Below are 19411 nucleotides of genomic sequence, written 5' to 3' on the forward strand. Positions count from 1 at the left end.
TCTGAATGCCGATACCAATCTAGTGGCTTGTGGTTCATCCCCGGAGGCCATGACTTCCCTAAAATTTCTTCTGATTCTGTTGTGTAGGTACTTCATCCCTGATGAGTAGGTGGAAACAAACGGGTTAGGGTTAGGGTTAGGGTTAGGGTTAGGGTTAGGGTTAGGGTTAGGGTTAGGGTTAGGGTTAGGGTTAGGGGTTAGGGTTAGGGTTAGGGTTAGGGTTAGGGTTAGGGTTAGGGTTAGGATTAAGTATGGAGTTCCTCCCCCGAAGGAGAGGAGCAAAGGCACGGTCCTACCGTCCACGCCCACGTCCCACAACCAGCCCCAGAGCACACTGTCCGTCGTGGCTGCGCCAGCCATGCTGGTCAGGCCAAATTGGGCTTAATAAACATGTATTTGCTTTGTAGTTGTTGTTTGTTTTTGTGTTTGTACTTTGCCTATCCGGTCGCCTTTGTTATATATGTAATAAATGAGTCTCGACTTGGCATGATAGATTGACAGCTGCATTTGCGGTCAAATTAATCGTACCTCGCACTTAATTAATCGACTCCCCTATCTGGGTGGAGCGAGAGCATCTTGCTCTGTGCGGCATCCATGCGCTCTCCTATCTGGGTAGAGCGTGGGTCAATAATAATTTTGCGTCTAATTGTTTTCCTATCGGCGCTAGTTTGCGCTCCCTTTTATTTCCTCCGTGTGGCCATCGACAACGTTTCGGCATCTTTTGTGCCTTCCTCAGGTCTGGCACACGGGAATTGCAGCTAAATTTAGTTTTATTGCACGTGGAGCTGTTTCCTCCTTCATGGCCGCATCGAGACTGAGTTTCCTGCTTGGAGCGGTCCTTATATAGTTTCATGTCAGCAATTTGCGTTTCGTACCGGATAATTTCCCATTTACTTATTTTAGCTTATTAACTTGTTGTTTTTTTCGCTCTTGTGTATTTCTGTTTCTTTTCTTGCAGGTACCGATTGGGCGTGAATATGTGATCTCGGCATAGGTAAGTATAACTGTGTTTCCTTTTTTTTAGGTTTGTATCAGGTAAGTATTGTTTTTTGATAATGTAATTATTTACTTCCAACCATTTTTTAGTTTATATTCAATTTTGTGTTTATGTTTCCTTTTTTCAGGTTTGTATCAGGTAAGTATTGTTTTTTGATAGTGTAAATATTTACTTCCAACCACTTTTTAGTTTATATCCAATTTTGTGTTTATGTTCAAATTTTTGACTTCTTATTTTCAATTTTTGACTTACAGGTTGAAATTTTTTTCATATTGGGATTTTAGTTTATATCCAATTTTGTGTTTATGTTTCCTTTTTTCAGGTTTGTATCAGGTAAGTATTGTTTTTTGATAGTGTAAATATTTACTTCCAACCACTTTTTAGTTTATATCCAATTTTGTGTTTATGTTCAAATTTTTGACTTCTTATTTTCAATTTTTGACTTACAGGTTGAAATTTTTTTCATATTGGGAGTCAGGGAGGGATTTGGGTTAGGGTTAGGGTTAGGGTTGGGGTTAGGGTTAGGGTTAGGGTTTGGGGTTAGGTTAGGGTTAGGGTTAGGGTAGGATCGGTTTAGGGGACAGCGCACAGACGCAGCAGGAGCTGAATGGAAACTGGAAACGTGGGGGGGCAGTGGAGGTGGCACAGGCGAGTTAGGATTAAGTATGGAGTTCCTCCCCCGAAGGAGAGGAGCAAAGGCACGGTCCTACCGTCCACGCCCACGTCCCACAACCAGCCCCAGAGCACACTGTCCGTCGTGGCTGCGCCAGCCATGCTGGTCAGGCCAAATTGGGCTTAATAAACATGTATTTGCTTTGTAGTTGTTGTTTGTTTTTGTGTTTGTACTTTGCCTATCCGGTCGCCTTTGTTATATATGTAATAAATGAGTCTCGACTTGGCATGATAGATTGACAGCTGCATTTGCGGTCAAATTAATCGTACCTCGCACTTAATTCATCGACTCCCCTATCTGGGTGGAGCGAGAGCATCTTGCTCTGTGCGGCATCCATGCGCTCTCCTATCTGGGTAGAGCGTGGGTCAATATTAATTTTGCGTCTAATTGTTTTCCTATGGGCGCTAGTTTGCGCTCCCTTTTATTTCCTCCGTGTGGCCATCGACAACGTTTCGGCATCTTTTGTGCCTTCCTCAGGTCTGGCACACGGGAATTGCAGCTAAATTTAGTTTTATTGCACGTGGAGCTGTTTCCTCCTTCATGGCCGCATCGAGACTGAGTTTCCTGCTTGGAGCGGTCCTTATATAGTTTCATGTCAGCAATTTGCGTTTCGTACCGGATAATTTCCCATTTACTTATTTTAGCTTATTAACTTGTTGTTTTTTTCGCTCTTGTGTATTTCTGTTTCTTTTCTTGCAGGTACCGATTGGGTTAGGGTTAGGGTTAGGGTTAGGGTTAGGGTTAGGGTTAGGGGTTAGGGTTAGGGTTAGGGTTAGGGTTAGGGTTAGGGGTTAGGGTTAGGGTTAGGGTTAGGGTTAGGGGTTAGGGTTAGGGTTAGGGTTAGGGTTAGGGTTAGGGTTAGGGGTTAGGGGTTAGGGTTAGGGTTAGGGTTAGGGTTAGGGTTAGGGTTAGGGGTTAGGGTTAGGGTTAGGGTTAGGGTTAGGGTTAGGGGTTAGGGTTAGGGTTAGGGTTAGGGTTAGGGTTAGGGTTAGGTAAAGAGTTCCTCCCCCGAAGGAGAGGAACAAAGGCACGGTCCTACCATCCTGGCCCGCACCCCACAACCAGCTCCAGAGCATCCTGCCCGTTGCGGCCGCACCCGCCATGCTGGCCAGGACCAATTAGGGCTTAATAAAGATCGTTTGTGACCTTGAACACGTGTTTGTGCTTATTGTAAGTTTGTTTCTTGATTGCACTTTACCTATCCGGTCGCCTTTGTTATATAATTAATAAGTGAGTCTCGATTTGGCATGTAAGATTGGCAGCTGCGCTTGCGTTCAACTAAATATTCGTACCTCGCACCTAATTCATCGACTCCCCTATCTGGGTGGAGCGAGAGCATCTTGCTCTGTGCGGCATCCATGCGCTCTCCTATTTGGGTAGAGCGTGGGTAAATTACTATTTGTTTCCAATTGGTTTTGTACCGGCGTCATTTTGCGCTAAGTTTTGTTCATCTGTGTGGCCATCGACAACGTTTCAGCACCTTTTGTGCCTTCTTCAGGTCTGGCACACAGGAATTGCATCTAAATTTAGTTTAGTTTCATCACATGGGGAGCTGCTTCCCCTTCCACGGCCGCATCGAGACTGAGAGCTCCTGCTCCGAACGGTGCTTATATACACTCCTCCAAGTGGGCGGAGCCAGCGATTTGCGCTTGTTTCTTTAACATGGTAACTTGTTTTCTTGCAGGCACCGATTGGGCGTGGATTTGTGATCTCCGGAATAGGTAAGTATATTTTTTTGTTTTGGGTAAGTATTATGGTTTTAATTAAGGTAAGTATTTTACTTTTAACTGCTTTTTTTGCTTTTTTTTGTCCCAAATAATGCTTATTTGCAATTGTTTACATTCAATTTGATAGTATTATGGTTTTAATTAAGGTAAGTATTTTACTTTTAACTGCTTTTTTTGCTTTTTTTTGTCCCAAATAATGCTTATTTGCAATTGTTTACATTCAATTTGATAGGTATGCACATTTTTTTTGTTTTGGGTGAGTATTGTGGTTTTATTTGAGGTAAGTATTTACTTTTAACTGCATTTCGGTCTCAAATAGTGCTTATTTGCCATTATTTTTTGTTCAAATTTGTGTTTACGTTCAGATTTTGACTTGTTTATTTTCAAATTTAACTTGCAGGTTGATGTTTTTGTCTTGTCGGTAAATGGGGTATTTTTTTGTTTTGGGTAAGTATTATGGTTTTAATTAAGGTAAGTATTTTACTTTTAACTGCTTTTTTTGCTTTTTTTTGTCCCAAATAATGCTTATTTGCAATTGTTTACATTCAATTTGATAGGTATGCACATTTTTTGTTTTTGTTTTGGGTGAGTATTGTGGTTTTATTTGAGGTAAGTATTTACTTTTAACTGCCTTTTGGTCTCAAATAGTGCTTATTTGCCATTATTGTTCAAATTTGTGTTTACGTTCAGATTTTGACTTGTTTATTTTCAAATTTAACTTGCAGGTTGACGTTTTTGTCTTGTCGGGAAATGGGGTCAGGTTAGGGTTAGGGTTAGGGTTAGGGTTAAGGTTAGGGTTAGGGTTAGGGTTAGGATTAGGGTTAGGGTCGGGGGTTAGGTTAGGATGGGGGATAGGTTAGGATTAGGGCTGGGATAAGACCAGTTTAGGGGACAGCACACAGACGTAACAGGAGCTCGATGGAAACCGGAAACGTGGGGGGGGCGCACTGGAGGTGGCACAGGCGAGTTAGGATTAGGTAAAGAGTTCCTCCCCCGAAGGAGAGGAACAAAGGCACGGTCCTACCATCCTGGCCCGCACCCCACAACCAGCTCCAGAGCATCCTGCCCGTTGCGGCCGCACCCGCCATGCTGGCCAGGACCAATTAGGGCTTAATAAAGATCGTTTGTGACCTTGAACACGTGTTTGTGCTTATTGTAAGTTTGTTTCTTGATTGCACTTTACCTATCCGGTCGCCTTTGTTATATAATTAATAAGTGAGTCTCGATTTGGCATGTAAGATTGGCAGCTGCGCTTGCGTTCAACTAAATATTCGTACCTCGCACCTAATTCATCGACTCCCCTATCTGGGTGGAGCGAGAGCATCTTGCTCTGTGCGGCATCCATGCGCTCTCCTATTTGGGTAGAGCGTGGGTAAATTACTATTTGTTTCCAATTGGTTTTGTACCGGCGTCATTTTGCGCTAAGTTTTGTTCATCTGTGTGGCCATCGACAACGTTTCAGCACCTTTTGTGCCTTCTTCAGGTCTGGCACACAGGAATTGCATCTAAATTTAGTTTAGTTTCATCACATGGGGAGCTGCTTCCCCTTCCACGGCCGCATCGAGACTGAGAGCTCCTGCTCCGAACGGTGCTTATATACACTCCTCCAAGTGGGCGGAGCCAGCGATTTGCGCTTGTTTCTTTAACATGGTAACTTGTTTTCTTGCAGGCACCGATTGGGCGTGGATTTGTGATCTCCGGAATAGGTAAGTATATTTTTTTGTTTTGGGTAAGTATTATGGTTTTAATTAAGGTAAGTATTTTACTTTTAACTGCTTTTTTTGCTTTTTTTTGTCCCAAATAATGCTTATTTGCAATTGTTTACATTCAATTTGATAGTATTATGGTTTTAATTAAGGTAAGTATTTTACTTTTAACTGCTTTTTTTGCTTTTTTTTGTCCCAAATAATGCTTATTTGCAATTGTTTACATTCAATTTGATAGGTATGCACATTTTTTTTGTTTTGGGTGAGTATTGTGGTTTTATTTGAGGTAAGTATTTACTTTTAACTGCATTTCGGTCTCAAATAGTGCTTATTTGCCATTATTTTTTGTTCAAATTTGTGTTTACGTTCAGATTTTGACTTGTTTATTTTCAAATTTAACTTGCAGGTTGATGTTTTTGTCTTGTCGGTAAATGGGGTATTTTTTTGTTTTGGGTAAGTATTATGGTTTTAATTAAGGTAAGTATTTTACTTTTAACTGCTTTTTTTGCTTTTTTTTGTCCCAAATAATGCTTATTTGCAATTGTTTACATTCAATTTGATAGGTATGCACATTTTTTGTTTTTGTTTTGGGTGAGTATTGTGGTTTTATTTGAGGTAAGTATTTACTTTTAACTGCCTTTTGGTCTCAAATAGTGCTTATTTGCCATTATTGTTCAAATTTGTGTTTACGTTCAGATTTTGACTTGTTTATTTTCAAATTTAACTTGCAGGTTGACGTTTTTGTCTTGTCGGGAAATGGGGTCAGGTTAGGGTTAGGGTTAGGGTTAGGGTTAAGGTTAGGGTTAGGGTTAGGGTTAGGATTAGGGTTAGGGTCGGGGGTTAGGTTAGGATGGGGGATAGGTTAGGATTAGGGCTGGGATAAGACCAGTTTAGGGGACAGCACACAGACGTAACAGGAGCTCGATGGAAACCGGAAACGTGGGGGGGGCGCACTGGAGGTGGCACAGGCGAGTTAGGATTAGGTAAAGAGTTCCTCCCCCGAAGGAGAGGAACAAAGGCACGGTCCTACCATCCTGGCCCGCACCCCACAACCAGCTCCAGAGCATCCTGCCCGTTGCGGCCGCACCCGCCATGCTGGCCAGGACCAATTAGGGCTTAATAAAGATCGTTTGTGACCTTGAACACGTGTTTGTGCTTATTGTAAGTTTGTTTCTTGATTGCACTTTACCTATCCGGTCGCCTTTGTTATATAATTAATAAGTGAGTCTCGATTTGGCATGTAAGATTGGCAGCTGCGCTTGCGTTCAACTAAATATTCGTACCTCGCACCTAATTCATCGACTCCCCTATCTGGGTGGAGCGAGAGCATCTTGCTCTGTGCGGCATCCATGCGCTCTCCTATTTGGGTAGAGCGTGGGTAAATTACTATTTGTTTCCAATTGGTTTTGTACCGGCGTCATTTTGCGCTAAGTTTTGTTCATCTGTGTGGCCATCGACAACGTTTCAGCACCTTTTGTGCCTTCTTCAGGTCTGGCACACAGGAATTGCATCTAAATTTAGTTTAGTTTCATCACATGGGGAGCTGCTTCCCCTTCCACGGCCGCATCGAGACTGAGAGCTCCTGCTCCGAACGGTGCTTATATACACTCCTCCAAGTGGGCGGAGCCAGCGATTTGCGCTTGTTTCTTTAACATGGTAACTTGTTTTCTTGCAGGCACCGATTGGGCGTGGATTTGTGATCTCCGGAATAGGTAAGTATATTTTTTTGTTTTGGGTAAGTATTATGGTTTTAATTAAGGTAAGTATTTTACTTTTAACTGCTTTTTTTGCTTTTTTTTGTCCCAAATAATGCTTATTTGCAATTGTTTACATTCAATTTGATAGTATTATGGTTTTAATTAAGGTAAGTATTTTACTTTTAACTGCTTTTTTTGCTTTTTTTTGTCCCAAATAATGCTTATTTGCAATTGTTTACATTCAATTTGATAGGTATGCACATTTTTTTTGTTTTGGGTGAGTATTGTGGTTTTATTTGAGGTAAGTATTTACTTTTAACTGCATTTCGGTCTCAAATAGTGCTTATTTGCCATTATTTTTTGTTCAAATTTGTGTTTACGTTCAGATTTTGACTTGTTTATTTTCAAATTTAACTTGCAGGTTGATGTTTTTGTCTTGTCGGTAAATGGGGTATTTTTTTGTTTTGGGTAAGTATTATGGTTTTAATTAAGGTAAGTATTTTACTTTTAACTGCTTTTTTTGCTTTTTTTTGTCCCAAATAATGCTTATTTGCAATTGTTTACATTCAATTTGATAGGTATGCACATTTTTTGTTTTTGTTTTGGGTGAGTATTGTGGTTTTATTTGAGGTAAGTATTTACTTTTAACTGCCTTTTGGTCTCAAATAGTGCTTATTTGCCATTATTGTTCAAATTTGTGTTTACGTTCAGATTTTGACTTGTTTATTTTCAAATTTAACTTGCAGGTTGACGTTTTTGTCTTGTCGGGAAATGGGGTCAGGTTAGGGTTAGGGTTAGGGTTAGGGTTAAGGTTAGGGTTAGGGTTAGGGTTAGGATTAGGGTTAGGGTCGGGGGTTAGGTTAGGATGGGGGATAGGTTAGGATTAGGGCTGGGATAAGACCAGTTTAGGGGACAGCACACAGACGTAACAGGAGCTCGATGGAAACCGGAAACGTGGGGGGGGGCGCACTGGAGGTGGCACAGGCGAGTTAGGATTAGGTAAAGAGTTCCTCCCCCGAAGGAGAGGAACAAAGGCACGGTCCTACCATCCTGGCCCGCACCCCACAACCAGCTCCAGAGCATCCTGCCCGTTGCGGCCGCACCCGCCATGCTGGCCAGGACCAATTAGGGCTTAATAAAGATCGTTTGTGACCTTGAACACGTGTTTGTGCTTATTGTAAGTTTGTTTCTTGATTGCACTTTACCTATCCGGTCGCCTTTGTTATATAATTAATAAGTGAGTCTCGATTTGGCATGTAAGATTGGCAGCTGCGCTTGCGTTCAACTAAATATTCGTACCTCGCACCTAATTCATCGACTCCCCTATCTGGGTGGAGCGAGAGCATCTTGCTCTGTGCGGCATCCATGCGCTCTCCTATTTGGGTAGAGCGTGGGTAAATTACTATTTGTTTCCAATTGGTTTTGTACCGGCGTCATTTTGCGCTAAGTTTTGTTCATCTGTGTGGCCATCGACAACGTTTCAGCACCTTTTGTGCCTTCTTCAGGTCTGGCACACAGGAATTGCATCTAAATTTAGTTTAGTTTCATCACATGGGGAGCTGCTTCCCCTTCCACGGCCGCATCGAGACTGAGAGCTCCTGCTCCGAACGGTGCTTATATACACTCCTCCAAGTGGGCGGAGCCAGCGATTTGCGCTTGTTTCTTTAACATGGTAACTTGTTTTCTTGCAGGCACCGATTGGGCGTGGATTTGTGATCTCCGGAATAGGTAAGTATATTTTTTTGTTTTGGGTAAGTATTATGGTTTTAATTAAGGTAAGTATTTTACTTTTAACTGCTTTTTTTGCTTTTTTTTGTCCCAAATAATGCTTATTTGCAATTGTTTACATTCAATTTGATAGTATTATGGTTTTAATTAAGGTAAGTATTTTACTTTTAACTGCTTTTTTTGCTTTTTTTTGTCCCAAATAATGCTTATTTGCAATTGTTTACATTCAATTTGATAGGTATGCACATTTTTTTTGTTTTGGGTGAGTATTGTGGTTTTATTTGAGGTAAGTATTTACTTTTAACTGCATTTCGGTCTCAAATAGTGCTTATTTGCCATTATTTTTTGTTCAAATTTGTGTTTACGTTCAGATTTTGACTTGTTTATTTTCAAATTTAACTTGCAGGTTGATGTTTTTGTCTTGTCGGTAAATGGGGTATTTTTTTGTTTTGGGTAAGTATTATGGTTTTAATTAAGGTAAGTATTTTACTTTTAACTGCTTTTTTTGCTTTTTTTTGTCCCAAATAATGCTTATTTGCAATTGTTTACATTCAATTTGATAGGTATGCACATTTTTTGTTTTTGTTTTGGGTGAGTATTGTGGTTTTATTTGAGGTAAGTATTTACTTTTAACTGCCTTTTGGTCTCAAATAGTGCTTATTTGCCATTATTGTTCAAATTTGTGTTTACGTTCAGATTTTGACTTGTTTATTTTCAAATTTAACTTGCAGGTTGACGTTTTTGTCTTGTCGGGAAATGGGGTCAGGTTAGGGTTAGGGTTAGGGTTAGGGTTAAGGTTAGGGTTAGGGTTAGGGTTAGGATTAGGGTTAGGGTCGGGGGTTAGGTTAGGATGGGGGATAGGTTAGGATTAGGGCTGGGATAAGACCAGTTTAGGGGACAGCACACAGACGTAACAGGAGCTCGATGGAAACCGGAAACGTGGGGGGGGCGCACTGGAGGTGGCACAGGCGAGTTAGGATTAGGTAAAGAGTTCCTCCCCCGAAGGAGAGGAACAAAGGCACGGTCCTACCATCCTGGCCCGCACCCCACAACCAGCTCCAGAGCATCCTGCCCGTTGCGGCCGCACCCGCCATGCTGGCCAGGACCAATTAGGGCTTAATAAAGATCGTTTGTGACCTTGAACACGTGTTTGTGCTTATTGTAAGTTTGTTTCTTGATTGCACTTTACCTATCCGGTCGCCTTTGTTATATAATTAATAAGTGAGTCTCGATTTGGCATGTAAGATTGGCAGCTGCGCTTGCGTTCAACTAAATATTCGTACCTCGCACCTAATTCATCGACTCCCCTATCTGGGTGGAGCGAGAGCATCTTGCTCTGTGCGGCATCCATGCGCTCTCCTATTTGGGTAGAGCGTGGGTAAATTACTATTTGTTTCCAATTGGTTTTGTACCGGCGTCATTTTGCGCTAAGTTTTGTTCATCTGTGTGGCCATCGACAACGTTTCAGCACCTTTTGTGCCTTCTTCAGGTCTGGCACACAGGAATTGCATCTAAATTTAGTTTAGTTTCATCACATGGGGAGCTGCTTCCCCTTCCACGGCCGCATCGAGACTGAGAGCTCCTGCTCCGAACGGTGCTTATATACACTCCTCCAAGTGGGCGGAGCCAGCGATTTGCGCTTGTTTCTTTAACATGGTAACTTGTTTTCTTGCAGGCACCGATTGGGCGTGGATTTGTGATCTCCGGAATAGGTAAGTATATTTTTTTGTTTTGGGTAAGTATTATGGTTTTAATTAAGGTAAGTATTTTACTTTTAACTGCTTTTTTTGCTTTTTTTTGTCCCAAATAATGCTTATTTGCAATTGTTTACATTCAATTTGATAGTATTATGGTTTTAATTAAGGTAAGTATTTTACTTTTAACTGCTTTTTTTGCTTTTTTTTGTCCCAAATAATGCTTATTTGCAATTGTTTACATTCAATTTGATAGGTATGCACATTTTTTTTGTTTTGGGTGAGTATTGTGGTTTTATTTGAGGTAAGTATTTACTTTTAACTGCATTTCGGTCTCAAATAGTGCTTATTTGCCATTATTTTTTGTTCAAATTTGTGTTTACGTTCAGATTTTGACTTGTTTATTTTCAAATTTAACTTGCAGGTTGATGTTTTTGTCTTGTCGGTAAATGGGGTATTTTTTTGTTTTGGGTAAGTATTATGGTTTTAATTAAGGTAAGTATTTTACTTTTAACTGCTTTTTTTGCTTTTTTTTGTCCCAAATAATGCTTATTTGCAATTGTTTACATTCAATTTGATAGGTATGCACATTTTTTGTTTTTGTTTTGGGTGAGTATTGTGGTTTTATTTGAGGTAAGTATTTACTTTTAACTGCCTTTTGGTCTCAAATAGTGCTTATTTGCCATTATTGTTCAAATTTGTGTTTACGTTCAGATTTTGACTTGTTTATTTTCAAATTTAACTTGCAGGTTGACGTTTTTGTCTTGTCGGGAAATGGGGTCAGGTTAGGGTTAGGGTTAGGGTTAGGGTTAAGGTTAGGGTTAGGGTTAGGGTTAGGATTAGGGTTAGGGTCGGGGGTTAGGTTAGGATGGGGGATAGGTTAGGATTAGGGCTGGGATAAGACCAGTTTAGGGGACAGCACACAGACGTAACAGGAGCTCGATGGAAACCGGAAACGTGGGGGGGGCGCACTGGAGGTGGCACAGGCGAGTTAGGATTAGGTAAAGAGTTCCTCCCCCGAAGGAGAGGAACAAAGGCACGGTCCTACCATCCTGGCCCGCACCCCACAACCAGCTCCAGAGCATCCTGCCCGTTGCGGCCGCACCCGCCATGCTGGCCAGGACCAATTAGGGCTTAATAAAGATCGTTTGTGACCTTGAACACGTGTTTGTGCTTATTGTAAGTTTGTTTCTTGATTGCACTTTACCTATCCGGTCGCCTTTGTTATATAATTAATAAGTGAGTCTCGATTTGGCATGTAAGATTGGCAGCTGCGCTTGCGTTCAACTAAATATTCGTACCTCGCACCTAATTCATCGACTCCCCTATCTGGGTGGAGCGAGAGCATCTTGCTCTGTGCGGCATCCATGCGCTCTCCTATTTGGGTAGAGCGTGGGTAAATTACTATTTGTTTCCAATTGGTTTTGTACCGGCGTCATTTTGCGCTAAGTTTTGTTCATCTGTGTGGCCATCGACAACGTTTCAGCACCTTTTGTGCCTTCTTCAGGTCTGGCACACAGGAATTGCATCTAAATTTAGTTTAGTTTCATCACATGGGGAGCTGCTTCCCCTTCCACGGCCGCATCGAGACTGAGAGCTCCTGCTCCGAACGGTGCTTATATACACTCCTCCAAGTGGGCGGAGCCAGCGATTTGCGCTTGTTTCTTTAACATGGTAACTTGTTTTCTTGCAGGCACCGATTGGGCGTGGATTTGTGATCTCCGGAATAGGTAAGTATATTTTTTTGTTTTGGGTAAGTATTATGGTTTTAATTAAGGTAAGTATTTTACTTTTAACTGCTTTTTTTGCTTTTTTTTGTCCCAAATAATGCTTATTTGCAATTGTTTACATTCAATTTGATAGTATTATGGTTTTAATTAAGGTAAGTATTTTACTTTTAACTGCTTTTTTTGCTTTTTTTTGTCCCAAATAATGCTTATTTGCAATTGTTTACATTCAATTTGATAGGTATGCACATTTTTTTTGTTTTGGGTGAGTATTGTGGTTTTATTTGAGGTAAGTATTTACTTTTAACTGCATTTCGGTCTCAAATAGTGCTTATTTGCCATTATTTTTTGTTCAAATTTGTGTTTACGTTCAGATTTTGACTTGTTTATTTTCAAATTTAACTTGCAGGTTGATGTTTTTGTCTTGTCGGTAAATGGGGTATTTTTTTGTTTTGGGTAAGTATTATGGTTTTAATTAAGGTAAGTATTTTACTTTTAACTGCTTTTTTTGCTTTTTTTTGTCCCAAATAATGCTTATTTGCAATTGTTTACATTCAATTTGATAGGTATGCACATTTTTTGTTTTTGTTTTGGGTGAGTATTGTGGTTTTATTTGAGGTAAGTATTTACTTTTAACTGCCGTTTGGTCTCAAATAGTGCTTATTTGCCATTATTGTTCAAATTTGTGTTTACGTTCAGATTTTGACTTGTTTATTTTCAAATTTAACTTGCAGGTTGACGTTTTTGTCTTGTCGGGAAATGGGGTCAGGTTAGGGTTAGGGTTAGGGTTAGGGTTAAGGTTAGGGTTAGGGTTAGGGTTAGGGTTAGGGTTAGGATTATGGTGGGAGCCCCCCCTCCCAGAGGAGGGAAAGGCAAAAGCACGGTCCATCCATCCGGGATTCCAATCAGCCCCCAGCTCACGGTTCTGGCGGGCAACGCGGTGGCGTCGGCCATAGCGGACCGTCGTCCAAACCTGATCCATGGCTGTGGATTCAGAATTTGCCTTTGTTATATATTTAATAAAGTTGTTGTTTTTAAATAAAGTTTCTTTTTTGATTTATTCTGGCCAATATGCAATGTGTGCCCTGACAACGTTTCGGCTATCTCAAGCCTTCATCAGGTCTGGCACACATGTATTATAAGAAAAGCTATTTTTGTTTTGTAAGGTGCAACAATGTGTCTTGCTTGCAGTCCAAATTCGCACTAAAGGCCCTTTGCCTTGCGGATTCCTTTTATACCCTCTGCTCGGTTGAGGTTTTAAATCTTTTTTGTTTTTCGAAATTTCGTTTTAGAAATGTAACGTGTTTTAGCTTATATTTGCATTTTCCAATTAATTTTCATACTTAAAATAGCCTTCATATTAGGTTTAAACAAAATAATTATAATTTGGTCAACTTGGAATTGGTATTGTAAAAAAATGTAAACATTCTAATTTTGTTTTTTGTTTTTTAATATTTTTTAATTGTTTTTCTATGTTTTTTGATGTTTTTTGTAGTTTGTTTTTCCAGTGGACGTGGTCTAGGATCTCGGATTGCGGTTCAAACTACAGGTAAATAGTACATAGGTAGGTGGATTATGTATATTGGGTTTTTTGCAAATTTGTAATTATGTTATTGAGAACATTTGGTGACTTTTGTTTATATTTTTGTTTTATTTCGTTTTGTCAATTTTTTCTTTTGCTTTTTTTCAGGTGGGCGTGGTCCGGGGACCAGACGCGTGGCTCCAATTGGAGGTAAGTAACGTGTTTTAGCTTATATTTGCATTTTCCAATTAATTTTCATACTTAAAATAGCCTTCATATTAGGTTTAAACAAAATAATTATAATTTGGTCAACTTGGAATTGGTATTGTAGAAAAATGTAAACATTCTAATTTTGTTTTTTGTTTTTTAATATTTTTTAATTGTTTTTCTATGTTTTTTGATGTTTTTTGTTGTTTGTTTTTCCAGTGGACGTGGTCTAGGATCTCGGATTGCGGTTCAAACTACAGGTAAGTAGTACATAGGTAGGTGGATTATGTATATTGGGTTTTTTGCAAATTTGTAATTATGTTATTGAGAACATTTGGTGACTTTTGTTTATATTTTTGTTTTATTTCGTTTTGTCAATTTTTTCTTGCTTTTTTTCAGGTGGGCGTGGTCCGGGGACCAGACGCGTGGCTCCAATTGGAGGTAAGTATCCAGGTAGGTATTAGATGTAAGTGGGTCTGAATAAAGTAAAATCAATTTGTCCTAATGTGTTATTTGTCCTACTTTTTGGAAGTTCTGTTCCTGGTGGGACGTAAATAGGGACTGGGATTGGGGTAAGGGTTGGGGTTAGGGTTGGGGTTGGGGTTGGGGTTAGGGTTAGGTTTAGGGTTGGGGGTAGGGTCAGGGTTGGGGGTAGGGTTAGGGTTGAGGGCAGGGTTAGGATTGGGGTTAGGGGACAAAGCCCGACTCCCTTGTGTAGACACCCCTCTTGGGCGGTCCTGGTGGGGAGGGAAGCGGTTGGGCTTACTGGCCACAACTGCAATCTTCCTTTGCGGTTGTAGGGACACTGTCAATTTTTGGGTTTGGATCTCAACCACTTCCCCTGGCTCCGAATCCTGGGTCTTCTTTTTGGCAACAGGTGTGTGTCTAGGTCGCTGTGGGAGCGGAGTGGGAGTGGGAAACCGCAGCTCCAGGTTAGGGTTAGGGTTAGGGTTGGGGTTAGGGTTAGGGTTAGGGTTAGGGTTGGGGTTAGGGTTAGGGTTAGGGTTAGGGGCGAGGATAGGACTGGGGCTAGGAGTAGGATGGGGGTCAGGGTTGGGATCGGAGCGCGGCAGGTCTTCCAGAAAGTCCAAGATTTCGTTCTCAACCTCCGAAATTGTGCCTGGTAGTAGGCGTGGGAAATTTCGCTTGGCCCAACCAACCGCCACTTGGAAAGCAGCCTCCCATTCCAGATTGTTGTCTTGGAGTGCAAATTCCATGTCGGACCGGCAGAACGGTAGGTGGGACTCGTAATGACGTTTGAGGATCTGGCAGGTGGTCTTGCCCCAGGTCTTGGCATTGTCCACGATCTCCCGCACAACACTTCCATCTAGGAATGCCGGCTTGATCATTGTGGACAACACCTCCTCCATCCTAGTAATCATCTGAGGTTGTGTAGCCCACTGCTGGGGGTCTACATTGTTCAGGTGGTGGTAGACCTTAATCAAGTTATAGATTTTGCGGATCAGGCGACCAAATCCGGCCTCTGCTGGTCTCCACTTAGAGGTCCGGGTTGCAGCTGGAGGGGGACCACGTTGGTCCTGACGCGGTTGCCTGCGGCCTTGGCGAGCTACTGTCGCGTAGGAAGTGAACCTGGAGCCGGGAGGTCTGGAGGGATCCGGAGGAGGCACAGGCCGGTTAGGATTATGGTGGGAGCCCCCCCTCCCAGAGGAGGGAAAGGCAAAAGCACGGTCCATCCATCCGGGATTCCAATCAGCCCCCAGCTCACGGTTCTGGCGGGCAACGCGGTGGCGTCGGCCATAGCGGACCGTCGTCCAAACCTGATCCATGGCTGTGGATTCAGAATTTGCCTTTGTTATATATTTAATAAAGTTGTTGTTTTTAAATAAAGTTTCTTTTTTGATTTATTCTGGCCAATATGCAATGTGTGCCCTGACAACGTTTCGGCTATCTCAAGCCTTCATCAGGTCTGGCACACATGTATTATAAGAAAAGCTATTTTTGTTTTGTAAGGTGCAACAATGTGTCTTGCTTGCAGTCCAAATTCGCACTAAAGGCCCTTTGCCTTGCGGATTCCTTTTATACCCTCTGCTCGGTTGAGGTTTTAAATCTTTTTTGTTTTTCGAAATTTCGTTTTAGAAATGTAACGTGTTTTAGCTTATATTTGCATTTTCCAATTAATTTTCATACTTAAAATAGCCTTCATATTAGGTTTAAACAAAATAATTATAATTTGGTCAACTTGGAATTGGTATTGTAAAAAAATGTAAACATTCTAATTTTGTTTTTTGTTTTTTAATATTTTTTAATTGTTTTTCTATGTTTTTTGATGTTTTTTGTAGTTTGTTTTTCCAGTGGACGTGGTCTAGGATCTCGGATTGCGGTTCAAACTACAGGTAAATAGTACATAGGTAGGTGGATTATGTATATTGGGTTTTTTGCAAATTTGTAATTATGTTATTGAGAACATTTGGTGACTTTTGTTTATATTTTTGTTTTATTTCGTTTTGTCAATTTTTTCTTTTGCTTTTTTTCAGGTGGGCGTGGTCCGGGGACCAGACGCGTGGCTCCAATTGGAGGTAAGTAACGTGTTTTAGCTTATATTTGCATTTTCCAATTAATTTTCATACTTAAAATAGCCTTCATATTAGGTTTAAACAAAATAATTATAATTTGGTCAACTTGGAATTGGTATTGTAGAAAAATGTAAACATTCTAATTTTGTTTTTTGTTTTTTAATATTTTTTAATTGTTTTTCTATGTTTTTTGATGTTTTTTGTTGTTTGTTTTTCCAGTGGACGTGGTCTAGGATCTCGGATTGCGGTTCAAACTACAGGTAAGTAGTACATAGGTAGGTGGATTATGTATATTGGGTTTTTTGCAAATTTGTAATTATGTTATTGAGAACATTTGGTGACTTTTGTTTATATTTTTGTTTTATTTCGTTTTGTCAATTTTTTCTTGCTTTTTTTCAGGTGGGCGTGGTCCGGGGACCAGACGCGTGGCTCCAATTGGAGGTAAGTATCCAGGTAGGTATTAGATGTAAGTGGGTCTGAATAAAGTAAAATCAATTTGTCCTAATGTGTTATTTGTCCTACTTTTTGGAAGTTCTGTTCCTGGTGGGACGTAAATAGGGACTGGGATTGGGGTAAGGGTTGGGGTTAGGGTTGGGGTTGGGGTTGGGGTTAGGGTTAGGTTTAGGGTTGGGGGTAGGGTCAGGGTTGGGGGTAGGGTTAGGGTTGAGGGCAGGGTTAGGATTGGGGTTAGGGGACAAAGCCCGACTCCCTTGTGTAGACACCCCTCTTGGGCGGTCCTGGTGGGGAGGGAAGCGGTTGGGCTTACTGGCCACAACTGCAATCTTCCTTTGCGGTTGTAGGGACACTGTCAATTTTTGGGTTTGGATCTCAACCACTTCCCCTGGCTCCGAATCCTGGGTCTTCTTTTTGGCAACAGGTGTGTGTCTAGGTCGCTGTGGGAGCGGAGTGGGAGTGGGAAACCGCAGCTCCAGGTTAGGGTTAGGGTTAGGGTTGGGGTTAGGGTTAGGGTTAGGGTTGGGGTTAGGGTTAGGGTTAGGGTTAGGGTTAGGGTTAGGGTTAGGGTTAGGGTTGCGGTAGGAGCCCCCCCTCCTGTTGGAAGCAGGGGCAAAAGCACGGTCCATCCGTCCGGCACACCTCCCAGCGCCCAGCCCAGGGTCCTGATGAGCAAAACGGCGGCGTCGGCCATAGTGGACCGTGGTCCAACCTTGCTCCATGGCTAGAATTCGCCTTTGTTATATATGTAATAAAATAGTTTTTATCCAACAAAATTGTTTTTAATATGGTTGTTTTTATTGAAACAGTTCTTAATAAAATTTCTTTTGTTAGATTTTGTTTGGCCAATATATAATGTAAGTGTGCCTTGACAACGTTTCGGCCGCTAGGGCCTTCCTCAGGTCTGGCACACAAAAATGAAATTGATGCTGATATCCACTGTTTGTAATTACTGCTGAGTTGTTTTCTCTTTGCTCTCTCTCCACGCACTGAGCGTCTGTTGCGCCATGCGTCCTTTTATAGTCTCTGTTTGGTAAGAGTTTCTATTTTCAAATTTTAGTTTTTGTTTCTGACTTTTTCTTTTTTGGAAATAAAATTGGTTTTAGCCTAATTTAATGTTTTCCAATTACGATTTGATATTATGAATTATGATTTTGAATATTTTATTGTTTTGTTTTTTGTTTTGTTTTGTTTTTTTATTTATTTTTGTTTTTTAATCTCTGTTTGGTAAGAGTTTCTATTTTCAAATTTTAGTTTTTGTTTCTGACTTTTTCTTTCTTGGAAATAAAATTGGTTTCAGCCTAATTGAATGTTTTCCAATTACGATTTGATATTATGAATTATGATTTTGAATATTTTATTGTTTTGTTTTTTGTTTTGTTTTGTTTTTTTATTTATTTTTGTTTTTTAATCTTTGTTTTTTAATCTCTGTTTGGTAAGAGTTTCTATTTTCAAATTTTAGTTTCTGTTTCTGACTTTCCCTTTTTTTGAAAACAAAATTGGTTTCAGCCTAATTGAATGTTTTCCAATTACGATTTGATATTATGAATTATGATTTTGAATATTTTATTGTTTTGTTTTGTTTTTTTACTTATTTTTGTCTGTTAATTTTTTGTTTCTCATCTTTCTTACTGCAGGTAAGTAGATTATTCAGGTAGGTATTTACGTATATATTTTGTGAATTATGATTTTGAATATTTTATTGTTTTGTTTTTGTTTTGTTTTTTTAACTTTTGTTTCTTATTTTTCTTACTGCAGGTAAGTGGATAATTGAGGTAGGTATTTACGTATATATTTTTTTTGATTTTTGTCTTTTCTAATTTTTTAGGTGGGCATGGTCCGGGGACCAGAGGCGTGGTACCAATTTGAGGTAAGTATCCAAGGTAGGTATCTATGGTAAGTAAGTCCGAATTGATTTTAATAAATTTGTCCTAATTATGTTAATTGAGCCTGCTGTTCGGAATTTCTGTTCCTAGTAGGACATAAACAGGGAATTGGATTGAGGTAAGGATTAGGGTTAGGGTTAGGGTTAGGGTTAGGGTTAGGGTTAGGGTTAGGGTTAGGGTTAGGGTTAGGGTTAGGTTTATAAGGTTATCTCGCTACACATTCCCCAAAGGGTCCGCCGACCCAGTTGGTTAGATAGAAGGCAGCGGAAGGCACAGGCCGGCGCATGTCTCCTTCAGTAAACCTCGCCGTACCGGAGTCGCATAAATTCTGGAATGGGTACGAAGGACGGCGAAGTGAGAATGCACCTCAACCAGAACCTCCCCCGAGTAGCTGAGGCGCTACCCAGGTCTTCGGCCAGCAAGATGGAAAAATAGTGAAAAGTGAGAGAAGAAAGCAACCTAAAGTCCTACCCTTGGATTATATTATGTCTATTAACTTTGAAGTATTTTTGACCTAATATCTTGTTTTTATATTCAACCAACAGCTTTCTTTAGAAGGGGTCCCATTAAGTCGTCGTTGTGGGTAATTTGAGCGTCAGAATTTCGTAGACACGTCATCAGTAGTGGACCTTGGGGTCACAGAGTGTTTCGGCCATTATCACCAGACACCCTCGCCCAAGGGAGGCCCCGCCGGGGTTGATCGAGCCCCGGTGTGTGTCTACCAGGTCAATTAAAATTACAGTTATTTGTCAAGTCAACTGTCCAGCTTTAACGCAGACAGAAAAGATCAATAGGTCAGTCTTTGCCTCTTTTAATTTATTGATTCATTGAATTTAAACCATCATTACGTATGTTTGTAT

The sequence above is a fragment of the Syngnathus floridae genome, chromosome 9, assembly GCF_059516105.1.
Source record: "Syngnathus floridae isolate MCC-2025c chromosome 9, RoL_Sflo_1.0, whole genome shotgun sequence".
In the NCBI taxonomy this organism is placed as follows: Eukaryota; Metazoa; Chordata; class Actinopteri; order Syngnathiformes; family Syngnathidae; genus Syngnathus; species Syngnathus floridae.